This window comes from Panulirus ornatus, chromosome 36, assembly GCF_036320965.1.
Source record: "Panulirus ornatus isolate Po-2019 chromosome 36, ASM3632096v1, whole genome shotgun sequence".
In the NCBI taxonomy this organism is placed as follows: Eukaryota; Metazoa; Arthropoda; class Malacostraca; order Decapoda; family Palinuridae; genus Panulirus; species Panulirus ornatus.
The window spans coordinates 13,783,684-13,790,741 of NC_092259.1; positions in this window are offsets into that span (position 1 = coordinate 13,783,684).

Below are 7,058 nucleotides of genomic sequence, written 5' to 3' on the forward strand. Positions count from 1 at the left end.
GACCATTTCAACACCCTTTTCATTCCTTTTCATCTGTTTCAACCACACTCTTCTTACTACCACACCTTTCTCATACCCTTTTATCACTGATTACATCTAATTAACATGTACCACATATTGTCCTGTAAATTGTAATTTTCAACACATCCACCATCTTCTGTACTTTCTTATCTGTAGCCTATGCCTCAGATCCTTACATCATTATTGGGACTATTATACCTTCAAACACACATTTTCATGAGTGAAAAGTTACCTTTGATGAAGCTGTATCACTGAGAGTTCAATTTCATCAATGAACTCCATCACTCCAAAAGAGCCCACATTTCCCTGCTGCTGGAAGTAGCACAGCCTTAGGTTGTAGGAACCTTTGAAAAGAAGTCCTGGGTAACAACAGGACTCTTTCTTAGATATTGGTCGTGGAGTAATTACATTACCGTACCTTCCTTCCCCAGGAGTTCCGTCTAACCTTATGAGGCTCCTGCAGCACTCGGGAAGCTAGCCATATCCACCAATCACGACCTAAGGCCGTAGAATGTTGCGATGTGTGAGCTCCTATGTGCAGAGAGTGAAGGGCAATTGAGTAGTAAGTGCTCGATGTCTTCTTAAAAGGTAGTTGCATAGTGGGCATGAAGGTAGTGCCAGGAACAGACGAATATAAGTATTTACCAGCTGCTTTAGAATATCATCAGGGATACCTGGCTTGTGCACCATGTTCACTGTGACTGACCTCTTGCCCCATTCTACACTTCCCTTGCTTTTCTTCTCATCCTACTCTGCCGACTGCAGTGTTCCAGTACATTAATTCATCTGTCGTTGATTTTTCATTGTAAGACATTGCTTCACCTTTATAGAGTGCGGATAGTGACAGCAATATAGATTTAGTTTTATGTGAAGGGGTTGCCTGATTACTTATTGGTGATGTTAACAAGTAGGGAATTGCAAAACAGCTCCAGACCCTTGTTCATACTGTTGGCTGACCTGATAATTTACTTGTCAGAATATTTCTAAATGGGGACAGTGAGGCTATCATGAGGGAAAGATGGGTTGACATGTCCGGAGAGTTTCACGTCATGTGAGATTATAAGTAGTAGAAAATAATGTGGCTTTCAGCCACTAAGATGAAAATGCAAGATAGAAGAGAAAACATTGAAATTATATGGATATTTCCCATTGCATATGGGTGTGTCTTGAACAACTTAAAAAAAAAAAAGGCTACTTAGGTAAACCCCTGCCACGTGACTTCCCTTAATCACTCTCCCTTACAACGGTTACAGCCAGACAAAGCAGTGTTTGGTCTCTACAGATTGGTGTTGGACGGCGGGAATCAAGTGTGATGTTGGGATTTGAATGATTTTGTTAAGTACTGGCACCTGATGAGGTGGATTGTCTCCACGAAACATGTGCCGCGTGTATTGAAAAATTGTATGAACTCCCACTGAAGTGCGATTTCACTTATATATATATATATATATATATATATATATATATATATATATATATATATATATATATATATATAATGTGTGTGTGTCCGAGATCATACATACAGTGAAGACAAGAACAGTTCATGGGTTGTAAACAATGTTACTTTGCGTTGCGTCAACCAGCACAATGCGTCACAATGGCACTTATAACATAAACTGATGCATTACGTCATAGACTAACCCACCAGTCATCGGCGGGGAAACTGTGACGTCAAAACTTTATTGATCATCTGGAGGTTAGGAATCAAGGACAAACCTCACGTTAGGCTTCTACCCACGCCTCCTATCAGAGAAGTCTTGAGTACGACTGTAGGAGTCATCAACTCTGGTGATGCATTCGATGTGAGAATAAGGAAAACATCAGCCATGGGGGAGTTCGTGGAAGTCTGTCAGCACGTGATGGGAAGCAGACCCCAGGTTGCCTTGGCTACGAGGCTACCCTCCGGCACCACACACCCTAGTGGTGACTGATGATGATGATGATGATGACCGCTGTTGGGACTGCACCAGTAACATCACCGACTCGGCTCCTCCCGCACACCACTGACTGCGTGGGAAGCGGTGCTCATTCTGGTACTCAACAACATATACATATTTATTTCCCAGCACGACCCCAAACATCACACATCACCATACAACACATCAAGCACCACAATCGCTACACAACACTCACCAAACACCACAGTCACCACACAACACTCACTAAGCACTACAGTCATCACACAACACTCACCTAGCACCACAGTCACCACACAACACTCACCAGGTACCACACAACACTCACCAGGCACCACAGTCCCCACACAACACTCACCAGGTACCACAGTCCCCACACAACACTCACCAGGTACCACAACACTTGGAGGGCTACGTTACGGCAGTTTCCTATGGACGGTTTTGGATACGTGTCAGGATCTTTCATTATAACTTTAAAGCAGAAGACGTGGGCGTTACTGTTACGTCACCAGGCTTCACCAATGGCGCGGCTTGGAGGTGAGCCGCTGGCCAATCACTGGGCAGGTTTCTGGCCCATCCTCCGTATCGATCTCAGCATTTCAACAAAAATAGTTTGATATGATCTATTCCTGGTATGGTATGACTCATTTCTGGTATGACATGACCCATTCGTAGTATGATATGACCCATTCCTGGTATGTTATGACCCATTCGTAGTATGATATGACCCATTCGTAGTCTATGACCCATTCTTGGTACAAATTTATCATGGCATGATTATGATAATCATCAAATTTTGATATGGATTATTTATTAGCAACAGATGTTTACAGCAAGTCAACTGGAAACTGATTGTTTTAGTTTTAACTTTTTGTAATTTTCTTTTTTGTTGTTTATACGTTATGTTTGGACTTGAGTACGGCACGTGGATGTGAGGGTGAAGCCAGACCAGCCTGTACCATCCTTCAGCCAGACCAGCCAGTACCATCCTCCAGCTAGACCAGCCAGTACCATCCTCCAACCAGACCAGCCAGTACCATTCTCCAGCCAGCACCATGCGTCGGCCATGTCAGCTCCTAACGAGAGCAGAACCTGTGGTCTGACAGGAAAATGATTTCATCTTCACCAGCTGCAGCTGCAGCAGCAGGAAGGTTTGTTGTAAAATAAAACGTCAGACCAAATCTTGATTTCCTTTTTTAAAGCAGTCGGACAGGATGGCGTACAGTGTACACTTTTCTATACAGTATTTCAAACAGGGCGGTTTTTGTGTCGATTATATTGTTTTAGAAGAACAGAAGGACGTTATAACCCATCCTACTTCTCTCAGTTAGCTGTGTGTATACTAGGATGTCGCCGGTCGTTCCTCGTTTATTCTGAATTCCTCACCGCCGTTGTTAGGTCAAGTGTCACTAGACGTATATGTATCATCACACTGGAACCAACTCGCCCGTAGAGTGCCGCAAGAATCTCCACTGGGTCCATCCTTAACTGTCAATAAGCTTGGAGATTTATAGAATTGCTCGTCTGCTCCTGTCAGAGATGAATTCCAAGTAAATAGACGAGTTAGTTACGGTCAGGCCGCAAACTGCTCAGGCATACGAGCTGCACCTACAACTCTCTCACCCGAGGCGTCCAACACACATTCCCGGAGCCACGAGGCAGCTATGTGAGACGCATGACCAAGTCTCTATGTACCTCTTACGGCCATGAATATTAATACCAATCTAAGTTTCACGTGACATGCCAAGCTCAGGACATCTGCAGCTGACCGGGTCCTTGAACAGACGACTGGTTTGACAAGTCCCTCGCATGTTGCTGGCTATTTACGGATGATGGAACAATAATGATCGACTTGGTCATTCATAAACACTGACAGTCACATGACTCGTGTGGGAAGCAAAATGTCATGAACAGAGACGACCAGGTATGTGCTCACCTTTATTATAACGTCGATAAATGTAGGGAACATAAAGCCAGGCACCTGAGGAGGGTGTTCCCTACTTGTCCGGTGTGCACGACCACTGGGTACGACGATACCCTCGGGGTAATTGTAACCTGACCTGATTATGATGAGATACTGTGATGGTATTGGGTTGTGTTCAACATTATTACTGGGGTTGTGTTTGCCTCATGTAAGAGATGTGATAATTAAGTTAAAAAAAAATGTTCAAAAATAAAGATATCAGATGATCCGTAAAATGCAAACTGAGTTGCGTTTATTCGGCCAAATTTAGAATGTTAGAAATAAGTGCGACTCATATTGTTGTGTGTTTGCAGTAGAGTCTATTCTTTAAGGTAAAAATATCTTACTGTTATTATTGTGAAACGTGCACGTGGGACGTGATCCGCGCCGCGCTGTGCACGCCCGCCTCCAACTGTGCAGCGGACTGGATCCGTCCGTGTCCGTGCTGACTGTGGTAACCCAGGAGCCATATTTCCATCTGCCTTATCCTGATCCGTGTATGTACGTCACGTAGGTTTACCGAATGGGCTCATTTACAAATGTTCTCCGTGTGGCCGAGAAGCCAAGGTCAGGAATTACCCGAACACTGCTGACCAGCCACAAAAATTAATAGCGCGGGGAAAGCTGAATACTTTATCGATTGGCCACGAAGAGTTACGTGTTGACCCAAACCTTACGTAGCACCAACCTGTACTCTGGATAATGCAGGTAAGTATCTGACTTTTCTCATTCATTTATTCTGTAGGTTACTTGTAGTATTTACAAGTTACTTTGTTATCAGGAACACTAGTTAATGTATAGTACATAACTTGTTTACAAATCTTATTTAACGTCTCGTGTTATACATCTCAGATATTACCTAATTAGCTATTCTACAAAGTGTTGTAACAACTTTGCTACAATAGCTCATAATTTTTACAGTTATTCTTGTTATTCGATGCCATCTACGTCAGAATAATCATTGCAGAATTCTCCATCAGTTATACCACATCATCTATATTTATCAGTTATTCAGTAAATCGTTCGCCAGTGAATGTCGTTCCTTGCCATCGTACGTTTATAATTCGCGAGGCAACTCGGAATTCTTGGCGAGCGACTTGGATCCATCAGCAATACGCCTGGAAATAGATTCGACCAATACTTTACATGTGGTGCACGACTTATGGTCTTTACACCTGCAGAGTCGCACAAGTTTACTGGTATTTCTCATGTGGTCGGTCGGCCATATTTCCTCTCCCTCTACACTTGTCCCTGTCTCTCTGATGTCTTCGACAACAAATATTTCTGCTCTTCTCTCTGCTATTTTTGGGTGATATATATATATATATATATATATATATATATATATATATATATATATATATATATATATATATATATTCCAAACAGTCTCAACATAGGCTACTGATCTGCTGGATCGTTAACATATGAAACAAGACACCAGTAACAGTGGTTGAATGTCATACCACAAATACGTTTAAGCGTAGACATGGTCAATATTGTGGTTCAGATCCACGACTGACATTACCTGCTCCTCCTTAGCTACACCTACAATAAGGTTATAGGTCTTCGTCCTCTTTGAAAAGTCTCTCAGTCTTTCTACTCCTGCTACATTAAATACCGATGATTTCTTGATCTCCTTCACCGTCACGAACAGCCTTGTTAGAACCCAAGTGTGTTTCCTCAAGACCCAGCATTAAGCTCAACTCAAATTAGTATGTAGTCACTAAAATCTGAGTCAGTTACTGCGTCTGCAGTAAGCTGGGGGTCTGCAGGTGTCAGGCCCTGCAGGTACTGGGGATGACAGCTTCCCTGGTTCAGGCTTTGTACTTGATGACGTCACCGTCTCGTGCAGGTACTGTCGCAGTAAACACCAGGGATGACGTCAGTCACACCGTGGGAATTCCACGCCCGTTGTATGGCCTCGTGCAGACAGTGTGGCATCATCAACAAGGAGCATCGCTTGCAGCACTGATCACCTCGGCAGTGTGACAGCAACACATTATTGTCTTCTTCGTTCATTAGGTAGTTCTGTGGGCCAGCCCCTAAACCCGCCATGTGACCCTCTGGTCCACATCTAGCTGTACAGGGCAAGTACACATGACTGGAGACACCTGATGGTCCTCGACCAGATTCCTGTGTATATGTGTATCTTGTGGACTGGCCTGTACTGTTACATGGCTGGCTAGGTTATGATGTTCGCTCATGAGGGTGGAAGGCATGTGTACACACCCGACCCACTGCTGAGGTCGAGTTTCCTCCACCTGATGCAACTCCATCATTCCAACACTGGAAAGATACTTGTCGAGGACCTTCAGAGAACAGATGGTGGACAGCCGATGAATGTCCCAGAATACGATAGCAGCCCACTGAATGTTCCTCATTACGATAGCAGCCCACTGAATGTCCCTCATTACGATAGCAGGTGATGAATTTTCCTCGGTCCAGCAGAAGGAGGAAACATCGTTCCCAGTGTGACTGGTAGCGCACCAATGACCAGGGATACGACAGGATCTGGTTAGGAGTCACTGTTTAGGGTCAGGATATGTGAGGATCAGGCTCCTGCCTGTGGTCGCCGCCCACCTTGGCTCTCCTGCGTTCGTGACGGTCTTGATATGTGACGGGAGGAGGTACCGCCCCCGTCACGCACATCGACTCAGGCCGCCAGATGGATGGCGTGCCGCAATGTTATTGGATTCTCGGAAACAGTGGAGGACGACGATTGCATTGTGGCAGGGCGGAGGCAATACTTCTGTAGCTCGCCTCACCTACCGCAGGAACGATAACATGTCCATTGAGGCCAGTTTCACATCATGACACATTGGACCAGCGACCTAACTGATAGGAGTGATACTTTTCTGTGGCTGTGACATATATAGTGTTATGTCTCGACGGTGACCCTGAATGGAGTGAAGAGGTTGAGCACGGTCCTTGGGTACGATGACGTGGCTCTCACTTGAGACGGAACACGTCCAAGGCCAGGCCATCGTCACCAGAGGTCGTGCTCGGAGGGTGACTGTCTGCGTCACCAGAGGTCGTGCTCGGAGGAACTGTCTGCGTCACCAGAGGTCGTGCTCGGAGGAACGGTTTCTGTGTCGAGTGTAAACCCTGGGTAGACCTAGACCAGACAGGAGACGGCCTCGATACAATACCTG